This window comes from Canis lupus, chromosome 3 (genome assembly GCF_048164855.1).
Source record: "Canis lupus baileyi chromosome 3, mCanLup2.hap1, whole genome shotgun sequence".
Lineage (NCBI taxonomy): Eukaryota > Metazoa > Chordata > Mammalia > Carnivora > Canidae > Canis > Canis lupus.
The window spans coordinates 72017640-72044157 of NC_132840.1; the positions used below are offsets into that span (position 1 = coordinate 72017640).

Sequence of the window (26518 nt, forward strand, 5' to 3'; positions counted from 1 at the left end):
AAAAGAAAAGAAAAGAAAAGAAAAGAAAAGAAGGAAGAGAGTTTCATTGATATTTAATAGAATCCTCTTCTCTGAATGTTTGAAAAAACAAATTATACAGGTCTTCATCATCCTAAATCTCCCATAGACAGTATCATTCACTCATTCACCAAGAGTCAGGTACCATGCATAGCATTGGGTATAGAAGGAAATAGAACAGGAAACCTGCTTTTAAGGGCCAAGTAGTGGCAGGAAGCACACTATCCTCATTCCTCATTTTACAGGTTTAGAAAGTAAGGTTTCCTTATTGGCTACATTTGCTCAGCTCTCTCCAAGAAAGAGAATTAACAATCCCAAAAAGCAGAAGGTCATCTACAATGCCAAAGGGTGCAAACCGAGAACTTTTGATGCGTGACAGGAGCTGTGCAGGTGTGACAATTGAGACATAAAGTTGACAAAGAACTATAAGTGCTGCTGGGCGAGATGATGGAGAGCAATGTTCCCAGCCATGGAAGACGTGAAGCTCTGACCTGGTGCAATCTGCGAGATCCGGAGACACCACTTTTCATGCTAATGTGTAATAATGCCATATATCACCTTTAAAGAGAACTTGACTGTAATAAACATTTACACCAAAACTATTTCCCATAAATCAAGCAACAAATCCCTGGCCTATCTGAGACACATTTTGTGTCTGGGAGTCTTGCTATTAAATCAAGTATTGTAATTTGCTTCAGAAATGTTTTGCCAAAAGGTTAAAATATACATATTCGTAGCTCGTCAATCTCATGGGTTGGTGGGAAAGCCCTTTTGGTTTTTCTTTATAATTCAAGTTTTCTTTCCATTTCCCAACTGTAGCTCTCTACCGGTTATGAGGTAGACTCTAGGGCACTAGATTTAGAGAGATAAGTTGCTGGCTGAGGCAGGAGAGGAGGCAGAGGGATTAGCTACATCGAAGACTTTTGATTACCTACCAGTGATATAAAATAAAATAAATTATAACAACAACAAAAATATTACAACAGTAGGTAAGTTGATAAACCTATTACAAGCTAGGCACAGAGGTAGCATGAGGGACAAGGGACAGGAGGACAGGGGTCCTGCCTTCATGGAATTTATAGTTGAGCAGTCATAAGAACCTTTTCATTTAATCTTTGCAACCTGGTAGAATGATCCTCATTTTGTTCATTTTTTAGTATATGTGCTGCCGAAGCAAGCAAATCCTCATTTTGTTCATGAGGTTATGTGAACTTCCCCTAGTTAGAAGTGGGCAAAAGATGGCTGGTTACAGATGGCTGGCTCTTTCTACCATCCCACGTCACTCTGAGTACAAGGAAGCCTACAGTAGCCCCCCCCCCCCCAACTCCCTCATCCTGCCATCTGCCGTTTAGTTTTCCATGATTTGTTTATCTGTGATCAACCACAGTCTGGAAGCAAATGATCCTCCTTCCAACACATTTCATCAGAAGAGCAATAGAAACCTAATGCTGCGTCACAACACCTACATCATTCCCCTCACTTCATCTTATCACATAGGCATTTTACCATATCACATCATCACAAGAATAGGAAGGGCAAGTACATACAGTACAAGAAGATAATCTGAGAGAAGAAAGACCACACTTACATAATTATTATGACAATATATTGTTACAGTTGTTTTATTTTATTATTAATTATTGTTGTTAATTTCTTACTGTGTCTGATTTACAAATTAAACTTTATCATAGGTACATACATATAGGGAAAATCTTAGCGTATATAGAGTTCGGTATTATCCGCAGGTTCGTATATCCACTGAGGGTCCTGGAACATAATCTCCCCCCACCCGCCTCGGATAAGGAAGACTACTATACCTAGTTCTCAGGACACTAAAAAAACCTTCCACCTCAAGTCCCAGCTGGCCCTGCATGTATGATGTGTTGTCTACTGGGCCTGCCAATAATCACTCTTCGATTGTGTTTATTATCTTTGTGGCACAGAGTTACCGTAGCAGTAAAATTTATACTCAACAATACAGTACTCCTATGATTTTCAACTAAATGGAATTACTGTTTTTGTTTGTTTTAAAGCCAGAGCAATAAAATAGGCTCCAACAATACTCTTGTAGTTTTTTATGTCTATAAAATTTACTGGAAGTGATAACTATAATAACAGAATGCCTGTAAACAAAACAAATGGCCTTCTCAGAAAAAGGGGGGCTTTGCTTTCCATCATGGTGGGGTCCACAGAGTGATAGATGGATGGGAGCGTAGAGAGGAAGGGTTGAGAACCATTATAACAGTGGAGTCCAGACGGTTCTGAGCCATAGGTATCAAATCCTAGATGTCTGATGATGTAAAGAATAAAGAGCCATCCCTTCTCCCAGGATGTCCAGGAACATCCAAGAAGGTGATTTGTAAAGAGAAAGGAAGTTGAAGAACAACTGGATGTGCAAGGCATTCTGGCTATTTGTTACTAAGTTCCTCATACAGGAAGGTGGGTATGAATGGTATGAGCCATGCCTCTCATTCCTGTATGCCACACCCTAGTCTCTAGCCCAAAATATGAAGACCAATGGAAGGACAAAGGCAAACAAAAGAACAAACAGAGTGAGCACGATGGTAGGCCAAATCTGGAACACTCTCTGATATTAAGACCACCTGAAATATGAAGAGTTTCAGAAGATGTCCTCCCTAAGAATCTCAATCTATGACTTAAAATTTTGCCTGGATTGCTTCCCATCTCATTGGATTAAGACATACCTTCAGAAGGGCCATGCCAAATTAGATGTTACTGCTGGCATAACATATTCACCTTCTGGTAGGGGTCAGTTTCTCAATTTAGCAATCTGCAAGAAGAACCCTCTTCTGGAAGAAGACTCCAGAGAAAGAAAACTCAGTACAGGGTTAGAGAGCAACATAATTTAGAAAACATTTCAGAGTCCAGAGGGAGGAGGGCGGGCTTGGCTGAGCCACCAAATGGAGGATGGAAAAAGCCTAAACAAAAGGAGGGGGATTCTGCCAATCCATGAGCATGGAATATTTTTCCATCTCTTTGTGTCTTCCTCAATTTCTTTCAGAAGTGTTCTATAGTTTTTAGGGTATAGATCCTTTACATCTTTGGTTAGGTTTATTCCTAGGTATCTTATGCTTTTGGGTGCAATTGTAAATGGGATTGACTCCTTAATTTCTCTTTCTTCAGTCTCATTGTTAGTGTATAGAAATGCCACTGACTTCTGGGCATTGATTTTGTATCCTGCCACGCTACCAAATTGCTGTATGAGTTCTAGCAATCTTGGGGTGGAGACTTTTGGGTTTTCTATGTAGAGTATCATGTCATCGGCGAAGAGGGAGAGTTTGACTTCTTCTTTGCCAATTTGAATGCCTTTAATGTCTTTTTGTTGTCTGATTGCTGAGGCTAGGACTTCCAGTACTATGTTGAACAGCAGTGGTGAGAGTGGACATCCCTGTCTTGTTCCTGATCTTAGGGGAAAGGCTCCCAGTGCTTCCCCATTGAGAATGATATTTGCTGTGGGCTTTTCATAGATGGCTTTTAAGATGTCGAGGAATGTTCCCTCTATCCCTACACTCTGAAGAGTTTTGATCAGGAATGGATGCTGTATTTTGTCAAATGCTTTCTCTGCATCCAATGAGAGGATCATATTGTTCTTGGTTTTTCTCTTGCTGATATGATGAATCACATTGATTGTTTTACGGGTGTTGAACCAGCCTTGTGTCCCAGGGATAAATCCTACTTGGTCATGGTGAAGCCACTCTGGAAAACTGTGTGGAGGTTCCTCAAAGAGTTAAAAATATACCTGCCCTACGACCCAGCAATTGCACTGTTGGGGATTTACCCCAAAGATACAAATGCAATGAAACACCGGGACACCTGCACCCCGATGTTTATAGCAGCAATGGCCACGATAGCCAAACTGTGGAAGGAGCCTCGGTGTCCAACGAAAGATGAATGGATAAAGAAGATGTGGTTTATGTATACAATGGAATATTACTCAGCTATTAGAAATGACAATTACCCACCATTTGCTTCAACGTGGATGGAACTGGAGGGTATTATGCTGAGTGAAGTAAGCCAGTCGGAGAAGGACAAACATTATATGTTCTCATTCATTTGGGGAATATAAATAATAGTGAAAGGGAATATAAGGGAAGGGGGAAGAAATGTGTGGGAAATATCAGAAAGGGAGACAGAACGTAAAGACTGCTAACTCTGGGAAACGAACTAGGGGTGGTAGAAGGGGAAGAGGGCGGGGGGTGGGAGTGAATGGGTGACGGGCACTGGGGGTTATTCTGTATGTTAGTAAATTGAACACCAATAAAAAATAAATAAATAAATAAATAAATAAATAAATAAATAAATAAAAAAAGGAGGGGGAAAAAGGGGACATGGGTTCAAGAAGGTGGTGAATGGAGGAGAAAGAGGGACATCTCCCTCACTTGAAACAGAGTCTCTAAATGCAAAAGTGGGAGAGAAAGTGGGGCAGTAATACTGGAGTATGGGGGCCACAGTGGACCTGGACACTTCACTGGAGAGCCTGGAATAGAAAATGGGACCATCCAAAGCCAGACTTCAGGGAGATGTGCAAACAAATAGTGCTTTAAAGGCATATTTGTTCAAGAGCCTAGAAGGACATGGGGACTGAGTAGCCCAAAGTTCAAGGCATGAGGAATAAGTTGGCCAGCTTATAAATGTGTCATCAGTGTCACAATAAATTTTGTATTATATCAAGTTTGTGATTATGGACCTTGCCAACCAGTACATATTCTATACCCGGGATTCCTTTACACACAACTGATGGACCTAATTCCATCATGGGTGCATGGATGCCTTGCTAGGAGACAAGACAATGTATTCACATGAGGGGGTAGAAGTCACCCAGAGAGATCCTTAGCCCAGCACAGACATGGGGTCAAAGGAAGTAGCTGGGGGACTAGGGACCTGCTCTCTGATCTCCCCACCTTCTCCAGCATGCACCCGTCCTCACTCCACTCTGAGCTACCCACATCTTGCTCATATTACCTTCACCTTCACCCTCATCTTGATCCTGGAACTACCCAAATCCACTCTATTTCACCAGCAACATCCAAGACTGACTCTGCTTATCTCTACCATTGGGCTTCAGATGGCAGGGAAGAGGCCAGGCCCTATGCCTGCTCTGAGGGCCTTCAGGACCCCAGGGCCCCGCAGCATACAGTCACCTCCTCTGACCCCATCACGTTTGGTCACGCTGAGCCTAACATTTGAAGAGTGAGAGGAACAGGTTGGGAGCCGTTGGATAGGTTGCTTTGAAGTGACAAAGCAGACGTGGAAGGAAGAGATTTAATGCCTGGTCTGCTTCAGGCTTCCACAGAAAAGAGGGTGACTTTGAGACAAGCTGGGGCTATAGGGGCACATGCCTGAGTACACCCTGGGATATACACTGGCATCTACTACTAAATTGATTCATGCAAATAACAGCCAACTCTCTATAGAGCCACGTGGAAAATAATCCACAGCTTTCCCCCACCATTAGACACATTTCTAGGGCTCTCTCTGGGTGGTCCAAGTCCCCACCAGATTTGTCCCCCACCACGTTCTCCGCCTCTTCAAACACTATCCATTCTTTTAAAGCCTACCCCTAGTCCCCTATCCTTCATGACCTCCTGCCATGGTCAGCCCCCTCCTGATCTTGAGAACTCATGTTACCTGTCTCCATATGTGGCTTTTGTCATGGGATTCCCCTCTCAAAGGCTGGCTCATTTTTCATGTCCTATTATCACAAAGGGAATGTAAGCTCCTTGACCCTGTCATACACTGCTCTAGTGTCCCCTGAGGCCCCTGTAAGCACATGCTCAATAAAAAACTTCTTCGTAAATCTCTATCAATAAAACCAGTGGTATCTTACAGGTTCTCACAGAGAAGGAACTGGTAAAATGGTTCAAACTCTGGCTCTTTTTTGCTAGGTGAGCCCAACTTACGTAGTATTTCTGAGCCTCCATTTCCTCGTGGGTGCAATGAAAAAACTGACAAACAAATAAATAAGCAAACAAAACAGACTCATAGCTACAGAGAACAAATTGGTGGCTCACAGAGGGGCAGGAAGTAGGGGGACAGGATGGAGAGGATGAAGAGGTACAAACCTCCGGTTATAAAATAAGTAAGTCACAGGGATGAAAAGTACAGCAGGGGGAATACAGTCAATACGGTGTAATAGTTTTGTGTGGTGACATAGGGTAACTATGCTTAGCATGGTGAGGGTTTCATAATGTATGTAATTGTTGAATCACTATGTCGCACACCTGAAACTAATAGAATATTATATGTCAAATATGCTTCAATCAAAACTACAATAAATAAGTAATTGAGCCCTACCTCATGTTTTGAATTCAATAAAATCATATGTGTTTCCACCCACCCCACAAATTTGTTTGGTACTTTTAATGTAACAAAACTCCTTCCTATACACCACCTTACATGAGCCTTGCAACACCCCGCATGAGGCATATTCTGTTAGTATACCTGTTTTACAGGTGGAGAAACAGAGGTCTGGGGAGTTGATGTAACTCTAACCCAAGATGACACCACTAGTAAATACTAGAAACAGCCTTCCAGTGGGGTCCAGCTGACTTCAAAGTCCAGGCTGCCTGGCTGGGACCCCGCTGACAAGGCAGTGCCTAGAGGTGATGCCTGTTAGGGTGTACTCGGGGTCGTGTGCAGTGAAAGAATGAATATAGAAAGGCAGACAGAGGTTCAAGGGCTGTGGTGGTATTCCAGCTAGGGGGTAGCAGCTTTCTCACACTGAGCCCTCACCCATGGCAATAAGAGTACAGGGCTAGCAGGACCTGGGTATGGCATCCCACATGGGTGGTTTTGCCTCAGTCAGGATGCTAACAAATTCAGTTATAGCCAGTCGCCATGGCGATAGTGATGGAGAAGCATCAAGCAATGAGCTCTTCAGGACCCAGCCCTTCTGCTACAGACAGAGAAATAAGATTCTGCTGGCACTTCTTGATTCCCCAGCCTTGAACCACCACTTCCCTCCCCCTCCCCCCAGAAACCAAGCCCTCCTTCTACCAACACCATCACAAGACTATGGGAAGGGGAGACAAAATAAGCGAGGGAAATTCAGGAGAGCCGAGAGAGTGTCCACTGCCTCCAGTGTCTCCCTCACCATTATAAATGCCACCTGCAGATATTCATTGTAAGGCTTCAAGGAGGTGAAGGAGGGGGCAGGGCATGGGTTGATGGACCCTAGCTTGTGTCAGGCATTGTGCTACAACCTCGAAGTCTGTCTCCTTTGATGATCTCACCACATCCCTGATGAGGAAGGTATTGGTGTTTCCGTTTTACAACTAAAGAAACTGAGATTCAGAAGTTGAGCACACCCCAGGGCTTAGCTCAGCCTGACTTTGAACCCAGACCGGCTGGACTCAACATCTGTGACTTTGAAGAAGTAACACGTGCACATTTTATCATCTAACCCTGTGGGGAATGGAGCTGTGGCTGTTGGTTGGGAGGAAAAGCTAAGGAAATGGGACATGTGTCGGGGCAGGACAGGTGCACAGGTGGAAGGTGGGGACTGCTAGGGGCAAAACACCAAAGCCAAAGTTCAACTAAAGTAGCCATGATCCAGCCTAGCCTTCTCTTCCCCTCTGGCCTCTAATCCTCCCCAGTGTCTCCCTCTCACACCCCTTCTCTTGGGAACATGGCAGGATGAAGCAGAAAGGTGAGGTGGGTATATACCCTGGCACCCACTTGGAAAGAGCGACTGGGTGGGTGAGGACAAGAAGGGGGAGCCAAGCAGAGACCATCCCCCTCCCCGCTTGCAGACTTGTACTTAAAAAATCAGGGAAATAATTCAGGGATGGAGAGGATTTATTAAATTGGATAAGTCCTGGCTACAGCTTTCTCTTTAGGCTTTGAGTGGTGTGTGTATTTTTTTTTCATTAAGGCTGCATAATAAAATAATTGCATAATTAGTGAGGAATTTGCTACCTTTCAGGGAAGAGTCTTTAATCCCCCTGAAGAACACCTCCCCTCCCCAAAACTCTGTCTCTGTGAGGGCTGAGGAGGAAAAGGAGGGTGGGTGGGAAAGAAGGCTTCCTTTCCCATGGACAACCTCTAGACATGAGAAATGAAAATCACTCCTCACCCTCACCCTCACCCTCCCTCCGAACCTGGCTCACTATTCCAGCTGCATCCCTGCTGGCTTGGGTTGGCAGCACCTCTTGGGGGTCATTCTGTCCGACGCCCTTCTTGACTCCTGTGATGGCCCCCATCAATGTTTCCCAAATGGCTGCTTCGCAGGCTCCTCAGAATCTTGATAAAAATCTTGATGGGTGTCTCTCATGAATAAATAAATAAAATCTTTAAAAAAAAAAAATCTTGGTGGATTCCTGGGCTCCCTTCCAATATAATCCAGGGGAGGAACGGAATCGCTGGCTGCTGTGTTTAGCATTACCTGGAGATGGTTATTCATACTCAAGTTTGATTGCCACTCTCCATTCCTAACCTTGTGCGCTGGGGCAGAGTGTCAGGAAGAGGAGGATTTGGTGCTAATGGGGGAAGAGCCCAGGGAGGAGAGTGCAGTCCCCTCAGCCTCTCCAGGACATGAACAGGTGGGGACATTTATTTCTTACCCAGCCTAGCTACTGTCCCGTCTCCCACGTATATTTCCCATCTGTATAATGGGGATTGTGCAGAGTCTAAGGCCCCTTCCAGCTGACAGTCTGTGATTCAATGGCCTGTTATCAACCAAGTGCTTATCATCTGTCATCTTCTACTCTGATCTATTATCCCTCCCAGGTCCAGACAAAAGTGACCCTCCGATTTTGATGGGAGAAAGGACAAGTCTGGACAGGTTAATCCTGGAAAGGACTCTCCTCTTCTGATCCCAAAACTAAAAGCTCGGGGCCTCAGCCAAACAGAAACATCCCCGGGAGGAATAAGCAGCCGCTGGCTTCTTTAGGCTATACAGTAGGTTTAACAGGAGGAGGGCAGAAAGAAAAATCTAACACTGCCCAGAGACAAAAGAGGAGAGAGAACAGAAAAATGGAGTGACGTCAGTGGTGTGGGAGCCCAGAGTCCTGAGTGCAGGTGCTGCCTCTGCAGCTGTGAGCTTGGGAAACTCTAGAGGTGAAGATGCCGCCCATCTTTGGTGTCCCAGAAAACATCTTGCTGCAAAAACCCTCCTTCCTCATCTGGGTCTTAGAAGAGACCCAGAGATGCCTGGCCCCCTTCCTATGACAGGGCCAGACGCAGACCCTCAAAATTCCCTTCATTTGCCTCCTAAATGATTAGCCAAACTGCTTGTTTGCACTGAGCAGTTGGAACAAAATGCTGCTTCATCAAACTTTGGTTCTGCTTCTCCCTCCAGGCTCCTGAACTTTGGTCCACCTTCACTCTGAGCCAGCAGACAGCCCCTCCTGAGGACAGGCCAGCCTCGAGGTAAACCATTCTCTGGTCTACTCTCCCATCACATCACCTTTTGCCTCACTGCCCCACACCTGCTTCTTCTAGCCTGTGGACTCCTGTCTGTGAAAGAAAACCCCTGTTGTCCCACTCATTGCGGCTTGGGGTTCTTAGGATCAGATCATTCTCCCGTTCCTATGCTAGGAGGTATCCCCTGCTATCCAAAAGTAAAGCATTCCCATGAAATCTTTTCTAAGTGGAAATGGTACAAAGTGAAGAAGCAATTAATATTAATTTATATGGAAAAATTTTTGAGCATTCCCCAGACCCACAAAATAACCTCTTTAAGGCTTTTCTGATACCTTAGGACACATCTTGCTAAGAGATGCACAAAATAAATGGAGATAATGCTCGCGGACGATTCAAAGTCCTGGCAGCAGGATGCTCAGTGCCGAGTGTAGTTCCCGGGAAGGAGCTTTGGGGGGACTGCTCTCCCCCCTGCTCACGTGCAGCTGCCTCTATAATGGCTCGCCGCAAAACAAATGCTGAACAACGCTTTGGCTTTTTGCCTTTTCTCATACAAGCAAAAATCCTCTTTGGATGCTTTCAGGGAGTGAAGACAGTACTAAAGCAGGTCTTTCGCAAACGTTAAGTGGCCTAACTCGAACTTCCAGAAAGCAGGGGCACCTGCCCTACCCAGGGAAGAATCCTTTCGAATAAAATGTCTCCTTCCCACATTCGGATTTGTTTTTTTATTTGACAATGACCACGGGCAAGTCATTTTACTAGAGTTTCCACATCTGTTCAAGTAGGAAAAATCTACCATAAAGTCGTAAAATGAAAGACAAAGTGTATGTAAAAGCACTTTAGAAGCATAAGAGAATCGAGTTCTGGAGGGCGCTCAGGTCGCCCACTCTCGGTTTCCCTCCAAAGAAGATACAGGCCAGAGGCCGCCCTGCTTGCACTCCACCCCTGCTAAAAGGTGCCACCCAAGCTTCCAGGGACAGTTTGGCTGTACGGTTTCAATCCAGAAAGCCACCACTCCCTTCCCCAGGCATATCCATCCCTCATTCATCACTGTCACATCCCGCAGAGGGCTTTTATTTAACAACCAATTTATTTCCAATTTAACTAATCTGGGGATGGGCATCTCTCTCGCAGGCACACCAACGACGCCTGGGTTGTAAATAGACTCTCCGACGAGTGTGCTAGATAATATAAACTCTCCTCACAGCGGCATCAGAAGAGAGGGGAGGGGGTGCGGGGTCAGGAGATTGCATGGTGATAAAATATGCAAACCCCCAAGGCAAACAACTCCTGCCACCCCCCTCTCCTGGCCCTGCTCTCTGTGCTGCTTAGAATTATTTATTTATTTGTCTCACTGATTCCTGGCTCACCTTGAGCCCGGACAAAGGCTTCATAAACAATGTATGAGCTGCTAACTGGGGGCTGGGTGGGAGCACACAGGTGGATCAGGAGGTGGCCATCGGTCCAGCCTCAGGCCAGGCTCCCCTAACCCACCCCGCCTGTAGCCAAGCTGCCTGCACTTGGGTGAGACAAGGGCCCCAGATGAGAGAAATCTTGCTCTTGGAGAAGAAGACTCATCAGCGGTCTACACGGCCCAGGCTGCTCAAGGAATACATATTGATCGCTGGAGATATCCGAGAGCAGAGGGCTTTGTTTACAAGGCCGACAGGGCCTGGGTGAGGCTGGAGGCTTCCAGCGGCCTAGGTGGGCTGAGGTAGATCACCAACAGGCCTGGAGGCCGCCTTGGTGTCACTGCCCCCTGCTCTCCCCCTTTCCCTAGAGTTCCCAGCCTATGTAACGGATCCCTCATAATCTCACACAGAGAGGGGAAGAGGCGTTGCATTAGGAAATCGAGTTTTAGAAAGAGTGGTGGTCACTGGCTGGGTGATTTGGGCTGAGTCACCTGACCTCCGGGCTCAGTGCCATTCCCTGAAATGAAGACCTTGAAGTACTAGATCAGATGATTTCTGAGATGTCTCCCCGCTCGGCCGCTTACAGGTGGAGCCACGGAGAAGGCCACTAGGCTGCTGAGAGATTTATCCTCACCCCAGCCGCACACGGAGGCCTGCCAGCGCGACATTAAATTACACCTCCTAAACTCTGCTTAACTCGGCACTTTCTTGGGTTACCTCAGAGGGCAGAGCAAGTTTATGTTAAATAAACACCACTAGGTTATTAGGAACATATTTATAGTGGTTGTGCAACTCAGGGAATGGGGATGGAGTCCCTCCCAGGCCCAGCCTCCAGGGAGGCCTGGTACTGTCCCCGCTGAGCAGCTCTCTCCACCCCCAGGACAGGAGGCATCCCACCCCAGATTGATTGCTCCCTGATTTCTTCTCTCTGCTACTGCCATAATTCCATGATTGTATCATGCTCCCAGTGTCTGGGGAAAACCAGCTCGCAGGCCCGCTGACTCCATTTAAAAGGATGATGTATGTGGGAACGATTTTTAGCTGGATATCCAACTCAATCCTAAAGCAATTAGAAGAAGGTGTGTTTATTGAGAGAGCCGGGGGCATCCCTTTCAGAGCAGACTTTGGGACGCTGGTTGAATGTTAGAGATACGGGTGGTAGGTGGGAACCCTATCTTAAGAGCAGGGCAAGAGTGTAGGACAACAGGCCCTCCTGGCAGAGCCATCACTCTCTGAGGAGGCTGGGGACAGAAAGAAGAAAGAAGCAGCAAGGCCTCCTTGCCCCTCCCCTTCCCCACCTCCCATTGCTACAGGGCTGGATTCCTCTAGTGGCCAGAAATATTTAATCGAATACTTTTGTTTGGATCTTGCCTCCCTGGTAACCTGAAGATGTTACCATGGCAATCCCTGAGTAATACATCTCGATTATTTATGGTCTTGAAAATAGGGTGAGGAACCACTCCAGGCCCCACAGAAACAGAAGGAAGGTAGAGGCCTCACTTCCTCCTCTCACTGTTCCCAGCAGCCCCAGAAGAAAGGGAGAAAGAAGATGCCAGTTTGGTTAGCTAGTAATAGTTCAAGGCCATTCGGCATGGAAAATCTCCCATTTCCATTCCCCCTTCGTGCCCCTTGAAGCTTCCCTGTTCCCCAGCCCTTCCATCCAGGGATCCCCACAGTTCTCCCAGACCATGCCCCAAATCCCAGGAAATAGTAGGCCAGGGATGGACGGGGGGCAGTCGAGAGTATCTAGTGACTTGGGCCCCCCATCCCCTTCTAGTGTGAGCTGGGCTGAAATCCCACCCACACCACTATTACTACATCTGTGATCTCAGACACGTGACCTGGCCTTCCGAAGCCTCCATATCCTCAAGTGTAGAATGAGGATAAGAACAGGTCTTATTTCAGAGTGCTTATCAGGCTTAAAGGAAATATGCATATAAAGCTGTTGGTATGAGACCTGGCACATAGCAATTGCTCAATAAACCATAACTGTTCGGGCAGCCCGGGTGGCTCAGTGGTTTAGTGCCGCCTTCAGCCCAGGGCCTGATCCTGGAGACCCAGTATCAAGTCCCACATTGGGCTCCCTGCATGGAGCCTGCTTCTCCCTCTGCCTGTGTCTCTGCCTCTCTCTCTCTCTCTGTGTCTCTCATAGAAAGAAAGAAAGAAAGAAGAAAGAAAGAAAGAAAGAAAGAAAGAAAGAAAGAAAGAAAGAAAGAAGGAAGGAAGGAAGGAAGGAAGGAAGGAAGGAAGGAAGGAAGGAAGGAAGGAAGGAAGGGAGAAAGAAAGAAGGAAGAAAGAAAGAAAGAAAGAAAGAAAAGAAAGAAAGAAAGAAAGAAAGAAAGAAAAGAAAAGAAAAGAAAGAACCCCAGTAGCCAAATGACACCTGGAACCCCTCAGTCCAATTCAGTACCATACCATCACCCTGTTCCTTCATGAGCCCTGTACTGGGTTGAAAAGTATCCCCTTCAAAATCCATGCCCACTGTGTGAATATGGCCTTACTTGGAAATAGGATCTTTGCAATTACAATGACATCTTACTTGGTGAGACAGTGTAGACCAAGGTAGCCCCAGGCTTTCCTGCCCTCAGTCATAGGTTCCTTGACTCGGCTTGGCTTCTGGGCTGTCAGAGGGCATCCTTTTTGCCTGTGCTGGCCTGGCCCTTATTTATGATAAATCTTTAGTACCCAGCAACGCCTGGCACATGCTAGGTGTGAAATATATTTTGAATGAATGAGTGACACTTAGGAGTTCATCATACTAGAATCATGGATTCATGGTATGAGAAACAGAACTCAGAGTATACACAGTCAGGATGGAAAAAGAGCATCCCTCCTCATGTATGCTGACACTTCTGTACACTTAGGGTGTTGTGAGACTGGAAAGTTGTATGTTTTAGACTAAGACTGAACTACCCTCTATTAGAGTAGAGGATGGTGCTCGTGTGTGTGTGTGTGTGTGTGTGTGTGTGTGTGTGTGTGATGTGTCTGCAGGAGTGAGTAGGGGGAGATTAGGGGTAGAAGACTATTGAAGAAGACCACATCACAGGACACCTGGGTAGCTCAGTGGTTGAGCATCTGCCTTCAGCTCAGGGTGTAACCCCAGGGTCCTGGGATCGAGTCCCGCATCGGGCTCCCTGCATGGAGCCTGCTTCTCTCTCTGCCTGTGTCTCTGCCTCTCTCTGTGTGTGTCTCTCATGAATAAATAAATAAATAAATAAAATCTTTAAAATAAAAAAAAAGAAGAAAACTACATCCCTGACGGCAGTGGTAGTAGTGTGGTGGCCATAGTGAGTGAGTGTGTGTGTGTGTGTGTGTGTACATGCGTATGTGCATGTGTGTGCATGTGTCTGTGCCTGTGTGTGTGTTGGGGAAGGACTGGAGGGAGCATCACACTGTTCACTCTGAAGCCCCTTCCTTCACAGAAGGTACCTGAATAGGTCACAGAGATATGGAGGCCTGAGCAGAGCAGATAAGAAGGGTCTGGAAGATCTAGACCAGTGGCCCCAATCTGTGGTCCTCAGACTCCTACAGGTTCCCACAGGGAGTAATGGGTGCTCGGGAGCTGTTTTTAATATTTCTGTATGCCTAGCAGAAATGACACACTTACCAGAGATAAGGATGCACAGACTGCTAACTGAGACATCATTTCTTTGCTTTTGGCTGGAATTATATCAACTCAGTGTGATAACACTACTAATCTCACGCTGATCTGAACCTCTGATTGGCAGTCATACATGGCTTTGATTAATAAAAAATGGGAAAACAAATTATTACTTGATAAATGCAGTTTGTTTGGTAGACAAAAATCTCTAAAAATACAGGGTGCTTGGTGCAGAGGGAGGGAGCGATTACGTGACCATTGAGAATGCAGACTCTGGAGCCAGACACTCAGATTCAAATCCTGGCTGCACAGTAAGTAGAACCCATCTCTTAAATTTCTAAGCCTCAGTTTCTTTACCCACAAAATGGGAGTCATAACAGTATCCATCTCAGAGTTCTGATGAGGATTAAATGAGATCCTGTAGAGACAGTACTTAGCTCACTGTCGAGCACGTAAGAAGCATGCATCATACACCAGCTCTCATCATCATATTCGCTATTACTGCTCTTACTACAAGTGTTCTTAGGATAGGACGTTAGGGGGTTAGGATAGGACGTTAGGGGGTTAGGATAAAAAATCTGGGAAACCTTAGGCTAGTTCATTCCTGAGGTTTGAGATAATAGCCATCACCACTGCTCTCACGATGAAAACTAGGGGCAATTGACCCTCCACCCATAGGTCAAAACTCACCCAAGGGGTAGCAAGTCCTTGGTCCTTGGGCCCACAAGTCCTTGGGCTTTATTCCACCAAGAGGAAACCAGATTGGTCACATGAGGCCAGAAATTAGGAAGGGTGGATTCCAGGCCAGGTGACTGGATGTTAGAGGTAATGTGTTGTTTTCTACTGCTGCGTAACAAATTGCCACAAATGTAGCAGCTTTAAAACATCACTTATTTACTATTTCTCAGTCTGTAGGTCAGAAGTCTGGGTGGGCTCAATCGAGTTCTCTGGTCAGGTCTCACAAAGCTAAAACCAAAGTGTGGGTCAACTTGGTCCCTTACCTGGAGGCTCTGGGGAAGAATCCACTTTGGGTTGTCGGCCAAATTCAGTTCCTGTGGCTGTAGGACTGAGGTCCCCATCCCTTCCCTTGCTGACTGTCAGCTGGGGAACACCCTCTGCTCCCACAGGCTGCCCACATGCCTCAGCCTGGGTGCTGCTCCATCTTCAAGGCAGCAGGACTCACTCAATCCCTCTCATGCTTCCCTTTTAAAAGCCCTTCTTTTAAAGGGCTCCTTTGATTAGGTTAGTCCACCCTGATAATCTCCCTATCTCAAGGTCAACTGTGTCATAATATAATCCCAGGAGTGATGTCATCCTCGCAAGGAAGGGTGAGGATCATTGGGGTCATTCTTAGGATTCTGCCTACTGCATGGAGGATGTTAGGGGGTTAGGATAGGATATTAGGGGGTTAGGATAGGATGTTAGGGGGTTAGGATAGGACGGTAGGGGGTTAGGATAGGATGTTAGGGGGGTAGGATAGGACATTAGGGGGTTACGTTTAGGATTTGGACATGAGGGCTCTGTAGGGCCCTGTTAACCCCCTGGGGATGGTGTGTTTCCTTCAATTCAAGGAGGGGAAAGTCATTATGAAGGGCTATTGCTAATGCAGGTCAATACACTCCATCCCTGGTTTCCCCCAGGGGAGACTGGAGAGTGGGGCTGATCTGGGTGTTTGTCACCCAGAACTGTGTGCCCGGGGAGGCAGATGCTCATTTGGCTCCTGGTTGCATTCCCTTTCCCTGGTTTTCCCATTCCTCCTTCCCAGTGCAGGCTAAGCCACCTTGTGAGTGCCCTTCCCATCTGGAGGAGGAAAGCCTTTTGTTAGTTAGCCATCTTCTTCCTCTCCTGTGCTGGCTTCCATTCAGGACCTCGTGACTCCTCTGTGGCCATGGCTGGAGCTCCGACTTGGGGTTCTCTCCTGTCTCCTAGGCTGTGGAGTAAGCTCACCTCACGTTAAACCTCACTCATCCAAGACCCCCGTCTCTTGACAGCCGATATTCCTCTAAGGCATTTGTTCCCAATGCACCCTGCCATCATCCTGCCTGCCTCCTGTGTACCAAGCCACATCTTGCATGCCCCAGGACCAGCCCCTTCAGGTCAACCTCCCATTTGGGCCCCTTCTGGAACACATTTCTGACCCCCCATGGTCCCCCAGGCTGGCTGCCCTCTGTATTGTCAGCGTCATGCTACATGGCTCCCAGTCATCTCTGCAGGCCTACCTCCCTGCTTCCACACTTGTCACATGGGGGCAGGGACAAGACATGATAAGCAGTCCCCGGTTCTGGCTATGTATCAGAGCCACCTGCGGAATTGGTAGAAGCACAGATTTCTGGGTCCCTCACTGGGAGGAGTGATTTGAGACCCTGCTGGCTCCAAGCTCTACTAGCAGGGAGGCAAGTCTGGGTGGCCAGCCAACCGGGGAGCCCTGGTCCTTCCAGATCTCACCTCCTATGTTCTGAAAACCTCCAGGCCACGAACGAGCCAGACAACTCGTGTCCCCCCGCCCCCACCTGAGGCCCCTCAGCTGGACACAAACACCTCTTGAGGAAGAGGCAGGGGCCTTTGCCACCAAGCTCTCTAAAGCATTTTAAGTCATTTCCAATGTCTGTTCCATCTCAGCAACGAGCCTGCCTGAGTGTAATGGCATCCTCCTTGTTCTCTGGGATAAAGGAAAGTGTCCTTTCTGTCATGCCACCTCAACAGGGAGGGGCAGGGGACCATTCCACCAGAGCGGTCCACCAGGACCTGGCCCCTTCCCGCTCCGGGGTTGCCGGGAAGCAGCTTCCAGCCAAGGTGCTCTGAGCAGCCGATTGTCTCGTTTGCCTGGTTGTTATGGAGAGATCCGACACACAGGCAATCAAACCCCTTAGCTCACCTGCCAGAGGAAGAGAGCGAGCGACAAGTGTAATAGTGGGGAGAGAACAGATATTCCATGTCACTCGGCTCACATTATCCCCCATAATGAGCTCTGCCCGACAGCTGCTCACACGGCTCACGCAGGTACCGCAGTGCAGGGAGCCCAGAGGAGGCGTCTCCACTGCTGCAAGTCTGGGGCCGCGCCAGCCTCCTTCCTGGCCCCAGCCTCCCTCTTGCTGAACAGGCCCAGAAACCAAGCCAGCCACGACGTTGGAGGTTTGGCTCCCCGTGGGAATGGACAGAGCTACAAGAGCCTTATGTCCTCGCATCCCTGCTTCTCGGTGGAAACTGAGTCAATCCACCAGTCCCATAGGAGCTCTAAAGGATCTGGCTCAACTCCTGTGTGTGTGAGAGAGAGAGGGAGAGAGAGAGAGAGAGAGGCTGAACTTTGCTGCCCATGTCCAGGAGATAGAGCTCGTGCATCACACAGTGCCTGATGAACAATGCACATTCCAGGAGGGCCAGGCTGTCAGGGAGAGCCAAGACCTGGGTGGAGGCCACAGGGAGGACAGGGGAGCCACACCTGGCTCCAGAGGAGACACCAGACCCTGCTACAGGTATCAGGTGGTGTCTGAAGTACGGCAGGGGAGTCACTCTCCACGGGACAGCTGGTGCCCGCTCTGGCTTGCGGGAGGGCCAGCCGGGTCACAACATCATGTCCCTTCCATGAGCTCCTGTCCCACTTCGGAGAAGCAAGGTTGGGGCTGGGAGGGGGCAGGGCTGGCAAGCCAGACTTGGAAACAGGTCTGTAAGTTCTTAGAGATGTGGAGGTTTCCTAAAGCCTCATAGGTGGGATCAGGAGAGGCGGGTCCCAGTCCCAGCTGCCTTCTAACTGGCCTTCTGGCCACTCAGCCTCCATGCCCAGCTCTTGCCAGCTGCCATTTCCAAGGCCCTGGGTGTTGGGCTGCTCTTTGAACTGGGAGGGGGATCAAGGGCACAGCCTTGTCTTCTCTGGGGCTAGGTTCTAGCCCAGCCAAGGCTGAGGAAGGAGGCAGGGAGAGGCAGGGGAAGCTTCCTTCTTTCACTAATACAATGTTGATTCGCCCAGTGGCTCTGACAGCGAGCTTAGTGTCCCCTGGAAAAGAAGCTCTCTCCCCAGCTCCCACATGGGATTTCCCCTGGAGCCTGCGGGTGGCAAAATAAAACAAAACTATCAATTCTTTAATTGTATTCTTTTTCTTCCCCAGAGCACCATAAACCCATTCTTGGCTAACTCCTGGACCTGCCGTTCCCCTCCCACTCTCCGCTGTGGCAGGCAGCCTGAGAGACTCAGATGAGGGAAAGCTCTGGAGAGCTCGGGAAGGGTCAGGAGCCCAGAGAAGAAGACAGGCCCACCCCTCCCGCTGCCGCTGCCCAGGCTGCAGATCTGTCTGCCCCTACCTCCTCACCGGCTTCTCTCCTGCCCCAGCCCGCGGTGGGGCTCCTCAGGCCACTGGGCCCAGTGATTCCGAGCCCCAGTCTGCTGGGCCTGTCCAGCTGGACGCTGCAGGATGCAGGAAGGGGAGGGAGAGGGAAAGAAATAACCTAGGGAGAGAAAGAAGCAAGGCCTAGGAAGAAATCTCAGTGGTTTCTGAGCATTAAATGAGTTGGTGTTTAAATGAGATGCAAATGACATGCAAATGAGCCTCTAGTACTTTTGAAAAGAAGCACCAGCGTTTTAGCTTAGAGAATAGCTGTTAATCTCTCTGCAGCCAGAGACATCAGAGTGAGTGACCTCTCCTCCAGGACTCTCCACCGCATTTAGGAGTTGCCTGAGCAACCCAAAGCCAGGCCCCTGCCCCCCTAGGGCCATCCGGGAACCACCTGCCCCTGTGCTCCAGACTCCCCAGGTTCCCCAAGGAGCATCTGCCAACAACTTTTCTTTCTTTGATCCCCCACAAGTGAAAAGGGTGAGGGGCAAAAGCACACTCCTAGATCTAGAAGTCACAGCACCACACAACTCCAGTGCAGGGACAGTCATAGGCTCTGACCAAGGCCCCACAGCAGTTTTCCGTGCTGTGACCTAGCACTCGGGTCTCTGAGACCCACCCCACTCCTGCTCTAGGTCACCATCTCACCGTGACCTCCCTGCCCCTCTGTCCTGTGAGATGGGCAACTGCACATACGAAACAGGGCCAGACAGCATCCAAAGGAGATATCACTTGGGTCTCGCATCTGGAACTTCGGCGCAAGATTTCTGTCCACATCTGGGGCCCAGAGGAAGCAGGCCGACACAAGGGTAGCTCTCCCCACAGACTCCACACAGTTCCTAAGCACCTCAGAGCCCCCACGGACACCCCACCAGTAATGCCCCCTGCTTTCCCCATTCCTTTCCAATTCAGACCTTGCCCAGACATTCCTGGAACTGGGTCTTCACGCCCCTTCCCCAGGACCCTCTAGGTCTGAGGCTGGAGTCTGGGAAAGCCAAAAGAGGAAAGTGATCAAATGGTAGAGCAGAGAGAGAAAGGCAGAGAAGAGTGTCGCTTGCTGGCGCTTGGGGCAAACTGAATCAGCCTTTCCCAGATCTCTTAGGGACTTGAGATGCCAGAAGAGACCTCCAGAGGGCAAAGGGGAGCTGGCTGAGCCTGCAGAAGACCAGTAGTCTGGGAGAGAGGTAAGTAGGGGAAGGGGAAGTTGGGCCACTTGATGGAAGAGACTAGCACAGACTACATACAGCCTGTTCCTCTGGAGGGGCTCCCCAGGCCGTGAAACGCTGGGCTTCCAGAGGAAGAGTTAACCCCCCACTCGTGTCTCCTTTGGCAGGCTTTGGCACCCCTCTTCCCTCCCTCAGCTCTCCTGCTAGCCCTCCTGTGCAGTCAGCGCCAACCCCAGGATGCAGGCCCCCCAGGTGAGCACAGGCCAGAGATGAGGCTGGGGATAACGAGGCATCGGGCCCTGACATTCGTGCACTCAGAGCTCTCTCTGACAGGGACCCCTTTAGCTCAGAGCTGGGCCCCTGGTGTGCCTGGTAAATGCCTGATAAATGAGTATGAGAATTGATTGGCTTATTAATTATTGCTGAAGACCTTCCAGCTAGCAAATTCTTGCCCCCTTCCTGGGCCCTGTAGTCACCCCACAGAGCCACTCTTCCCACCCAGTCTGCACATCCAAGTAGCAGGATCAAATTCTAGATCCAGGGATGCCTGGGTGGCTCAGTGGTTTAGCGCTGCCTTCAGCCCAGGGCTTGATCATGGAATCCAGGTATCGAGTCCCACGTCGGGTTCCCTGCATGGAGCCTGCTTCTCTCTCTCTCTCTGCCTATGTATCTGCCTCTGTGTGTGTGTGTGTCTCTCATAAATAAATAAATAAAATCTTTTTTAAAAAAAATTCTAGATCCATAGCTAGCGAGAGGAGGTGCACGGGCTCTAATGATGGGCACATTTTCTGAATGATGAACCTCAATCCTGACCTCCGAGCAGGCTCTAAAAATGCAGGCGTCAGATGCCACCTTCCCGATCATCCAGGCACCTGATTCTGTGGCCAGAGTCTCACCTACTCCTTTAGAGTCTCCCCTTGGGACAGAATACAAATGACAAGGTGCAAATTCCATTTCTCTCATCTTCAGATTCAGGCCGAGAACCTGAACCCCAGATGACAAGGCCCATGGCAGAGTCTTCTTACTAAGGACATCAGCTCTCCAGCAGAGGGAGGTGATTATCCCCACCCAGGAGGGCCAGGCAGAGGGGAGAAGGTGGGGCTTCCGGGAAGATGAAAGGGATAATGGCTAGAATTTTCCATGTGCTCCTATCCCCCCACATACACCCCGAGCTTCGCTTTGCTTCTGTTCTTCCTCAGACTTCTGTCAGCACTGGGAAGAACAGAAGCCTCTTTGTGGGCAGCCACTGGCCCAGGGTCCAGGTAGATTGTTATCATCCAAACTGGGGATCTTTCAAGAGTGAAAGGGAGTGGAATTAATTGACCAGGACAGCAGGTGCAAACCTGAACCGTCCTGAGCAAATGGGGATGATGGTCATCCCCACCACGGCTACTCCATGGCCCGGCTCTCTCACAGATCATCTGAATTATCTGAGTGTCAACAGTGATGGCCACTGTGGCCTCATCTGATGGCTTCATCCATAGGGGTGTGGAGATCAGATAGTCACATGAGACTGGGGACCCTGCCTAGCAAAATAGATGTTGGAGGAGGGAAGACAGAGAACCGGGCCGCTGTCTGGCACACAGTTGATATTTTCCACTCATTAATTTGGTAGGCATTTACAAGGCTACAGTGTGCCCAGCAGAATCCTGGGTACTGGAGAAGTGTCGGCAGTTAACACGGACAGTGACCCTGTCCTCCTGGAGCTTACTGATCACTGTAACTATTAAACATCGGTTATAAGATCAAATCAGGTTCTAAACAAGGAAACGCTGGTGTCCTGGGATCAGTCAGAAAATACAAGGCCACACCTTGTCTAAGGGAAGTCCTGACTGGTTCTACTTTTTTTTTTTTTTTAAGATTTTATTTATTGATTCATGAGAGACACAGAGAGAGGCAGAGACACAAGCAGAGGGAGAAGCAGGCTCCCTGGGGGGAATCCCTTTGTGGAACTGGATCCCAGGACCCCAGGATCCCAGCCTGAGCCAAAGGCAGACGCTCACCTACTGAGCCACCCAGGTGTCCCAACTGGTTCTATTTTTATTCAAATCAGTTCAGTATGGAAGATCAGCACTTGGTATGTGACTTTGAGCAATTTATTTAACCTCTCTGAACCATGATATCCTCCTTGAGAAAAGGGGGATGGATGATACCTACTTTATGGAGTTAATGTGAAAATACTTTAGAAGAATAAAGTAGTAAAAGAGTACAAGCATTTGACTCAGTGTTCCTGAGTTTGAATTTTGATTCTTCCAATTACTATGTGACATGAGGCAAAGCACCTAACTTCTCTGTACCTCACTTTCCTCCTCTGTTTCCCATGACTGTCATGAGGATAAAACGTGTTAATAAGCATAATGCACTTAGACCAGTGTCTACGATACAGTAGGTACTCTGTGAATTTTTTTTTTGTAAAGATTTTATTTATTTATTCATGCGAGACAGAGAGAGAGAGAGAGAGAGAGGCAGAGACACAGGCAGAGGGAGAAGCAGGCTCCATGCAGGGACTCAAACCCAGGTTTCCAGGATCATGCCCTGGGCCGAAGTTGGCGCTAAACCACTGAGCCACCTGGGCTGCCCTACTCTGTGAATTTTTAAAAGGTAAGAGAGCCACCTATGATCTCTGCTAGCTTGAAAAAACTGAAATGTTACTGAATTAAGCTGATCTCGTGGGCTCTTACCTGTAAATGATCCAAGCCATGGGCTCCCCTCCACATGGCCCCCAGTTGGCCTGTGCATCATGGGCCAGAGACCGGGGGTCAGCAGACAGACTGTGAACTAAGAGGAGGAACCAGGGCAGGAGCTGACCTGGGAACCCAGGATCCTGAATCCAATCCAAACCCCAGGCCTACCTACCCTTCACTCTCCACTTACCCACCTGGGGAGTTGAAAAACCAGACAGATTCTCCTCTCAAATGGGCTTAGGCACTGTCCTTTCGGGGACAGTTTCTCAAGGTCATTGCAAGCAGGGGATCCGATGGCTCCACTCTGCAGCCTTCCTCTCCAGAAGAGACGCAACAAGTCCCGAACTCCAGCTTCGAGAATTCAAGATGTATTCGGTTGACTTATAGTCAACACCCCCCACCACCACCACCACCCACCTGGGGCTGGGAGGCAGCCTCCGTGCAGCAACGCTGTCAGGAGAGCCCATCTAGCCCCGGCTTGACATTTCAGCAGCCCGAGACCCGGAGATAAAAGTTGTCACTGAACAAAGTTCATTTCCCCCTCCCTGTCCTTTCTGGAGGCTCGATAGACATCAGTGTGGGCGCCAAGATGGTCCTCTCTACCTTGCTGCCGCCAAGATTCCTGCTTTTGGGGGGAGGAAACCTTCACAATTGATGATTACAAAGAAGCAGTTTATCACCTGTGCTTTTATGATTGCAGCGACTAAGGGGAAAAAGATGTCCTTTCAGATAAGCATTTGAAGGAGGGGGAGAAAGATTTTCAAAGCCTCCTTTGTTCTCCTCAAGAACCGTGCCATGGAGCTCTGGCAGGCAGCCCGGGAGAAAGGAAAATTTTAAAAACACAATCTGAGCTGGCTTCCAAGCCACTGCACCATCCCTGTCATCAATTAGGGCTGTTACTTAACAAGGAGTTTGGACCATTGTCTCATCCAGCGCGCTCTCCCTAATTGAATGTGGACTTGTGATGAATTCTCTGGAAAAGCTCCGTGCAAGGAGGTTGCCACCTCGGCCCCCTGACACTCGAGGCCAGCTCTAGCGGGGGCTGGCGTGGGCCTCTGGGGCCTGGTGCTGGCAGGGAGATAAGAGAGGGACCTTTCTGAGGCCCCTCGGTGCAGGCAGGGAGCACAGACCTGTAACTCAGAGGAGGGCAGCCTTCCAGTTCAGGCTGGGAACTCAATTTGGGAGCCAGGGAGAAGATGGGAGGTGGAGTCCGTGCCCCCAATGACCTCAGCCCTGCCCGGCAAAGCCCCCTCCCCCAGGTTGTGAAGATGACCCTCACCAGGACACAGAGAACTTCTGGGGCCTCAGTCCACAAACAAGTGGGTTGAGCTGCTACCAACTTAATAAATATTATGTTCAAGAAGCCTATACACTGTCAGTCACAGCCCTGCCACTGCCAACAACCAAGAAATGACCACTTGCCTTAGCAAACTAAAGTTCTGCTCCTCCACGGTGTACAATGGAGAGAACCCTTGGGGATGAAGGAAGCTGGATCTCATGGTGCCCTGGATCACCTAGACCTTTGGGAATGATAAAGTCCTGGTGTTCAGGATGCTCCCCACTCTATCTTGCAATCCCAAGTGGAGGCATGAACATTTTCTTTGCTCTCTACAGTATAGCTAAGATCAAGCTGAAATGGTTAAATAAAACTTTAATCAAAAGCTCTGGAGAAACAAAAGGGAAAAAAAAAAAAACAGAAGAATACAAAACCAAATCATCTGGTTCATGTTCAGTTTGGAGGTTTCATAGGGTTTCTCACCTCCAGGATGGACTCCTGGCTTGGACCCTCGCTGGAGGCCATCTTTCCCCTGCACATCCAGGATCCTGGAGGCGCATATCCAAGTAAGTGGGATAGGATTTACCCTCCAACCTATCTGGGACCTGCCTTCTGAGTTCTATCCCAGAACCCATCTCTTGCCTGGACAATTAAGGCAGGGACCATCCAGCAAATATCTCCAGGAGGGAGCACATCTACCCACCTGACCTTGCAAGCCTCAGTAGCCTGAGCATATAGGAATGCAGCCCCATGACCTCACACAGGGTCAAGAAACATATATTTAACACAAAGGATTAAGACTCAGTCTTCAGTGTGGTTTCCTACCCATCATCACTCCTGTTCTCTACGGCAATAAAGCCCACCCTGCTTGGCTGGAGTCCTAATGTTCCTGGCTAGCTCTCGCCAACCCCCTGCCCCATGCAGGGGTCTGGAAGCACTTCTCTAGGACTCATTATCTGCTGGCAGAGTCCCGACACTAACCAGATGAACCATCCGTATCTACAACCCCTACCTGATTTCCTGTACTTACAACTCCTGACCCCCCCTACTGCTGTTCCCCACCCCAGCTCAGTGTAGCCGTTGACACCAACCCAAGTAAAGCCTAGGGTCATCCTGAGTCTTCTTAGACTCTATGAATGGAGTATCTAGTGGCCTTCACCAGCAGCCAGCCACACTTCTGAGTGAGTGATAATCAAGAGGTAACCAAACAGTAAGCTCTTCATTCTCCAGAATTTTCCTCCAGAAGAACATCTTACAAATTTCTATCAAAGAAGAAGAGGCCCCCAAGAGGTCTGGAAGTGAACAGAACTGTTCTACATGAAGCAAAGTTTAGGATGTGTTTGATACTCTGAAGAGGGAAGAGGAAAAAAAGGAAACAAGAGAAAGAGCTGGCCAGATCGCCACAAGTTCTGTCTCACCTACTGCCCTCTCTTCAAATCTTGCCTCCCCTAATCTTCAACAAGGCTACAAAACTCAGCAAATTCTGGAAGGGACTAAAAGGCATACAGAACCGAATGAGGGAGAAAATACAGATATGCCCTAGGGAGTGGAGCATCAGACACAGGAAAAAAAATAAGCAAAAACTCAAGAAATCCCAAGTTCATGTCACAGAATTGAAATTCCAGTCAAATTTAATGGATTTCTAAATGTCAAGAGGTCTCAGCTCAGATGTTACAGTGTAATTATCACAGCCACCATTTTCCTGAGCACCTACTATATGGCAAGTTTTTGCGTGCTTTTTTCAATCCTCATAATAACCCTGTGAGGTATTATACCCATCTGAATGATGAGGAAACAGAGGTTCAGGGTGGTTAAGTAACTTCCCCCAAATCACTCAACTACTGCATGGCCGAGCCAAGATTGCTACCCTGGCCAATGGAATCCAAAAACCACGTTCTCCTCTATGATATGTTAGACTCTGGAGATCTTCCACGTTCATCTTGGTCTCCTCCCATCTGCTCCTGACAACCCAGTAGGGAGCCGTAGTGAAATCAACTCTGTCAGGCCACCGGCAGTCACTCAACAAACATTTCACAAAATCTTACCATTTGCCAGGAATTATGCAAGAGATGGAGGACACAAATACAACACAAACAATGGCCCAGGGCTGGGTGTCCTGGCAGACAAGCATCCACAGAGCTTTGGGATGGCATAAGGTTCTGTCTTGGGGCAAATAGCAGAGAACAGGGCATTTGGAATACAGGGAGCTTCTTTGGCCAAAATGGACCACACACAGTCTCCTGATGCCAAACAGCTGAGCCAAGAGACCCTCTAAGGAATGACTTCTTTTTTCTTTTTCCTTTTAATATTTTATTTATTTATTCATGAAAGACACACAGAGAGAGACATAGAGACACAGGCAGAGGGAGAAGCAGGCTCCCTTCAGGGAACCCGACGTGGGACTTGTTCCTAGGACCCCAGGATCGTGCCCTGAGCCAAAGACAGATGCTCAACCACTGAGCCACCCAGGCGCTCCATGACTTTTCTTTTTTCCACTTTACCCCTTTGCCAACAAGGAGAGAAGAGAAAGTGTAGGTTCAACCCTACATGGAAGGAAAGGAAAGATGAAGCTCACATTTTCTGAGTATCTCCCATGTGCCAGGCACCCCCTCCGACCTCACAGCAGCATTTTGCTGAAGGAGACGCAGACTGGCT

The 26518-nt window shown here is 48.5% G+C and overlaps 1 long non-coding RNA gene across 3 annotated transcripts in view; it reads right to left on the minus strand.

Moving 5' to 3' along the window:
• Positions 1-23224, minus strand: part of LOC140631017 (uncharacterized) — a 206525-nt gene extending 183301 nt beyond the window's left edge. The window contains exon 1 of one of the 3 annotated variants that reach the window (XR_012028691.1): positions 22782-23179. This is a non-coding gene — a long non-coding RNA (uncharacterized lncRNA). Of the gene's footprint in view, positions 1-22781 lie in introns of all 3 variants that reach the window. The other 2 variants (XR_012028689.1, XR_012028690.1) reach the window with 2 other exon arrangements.
• Between the last annotated feature and the right edge of the window lie 3294 nt (positions 23225-26518).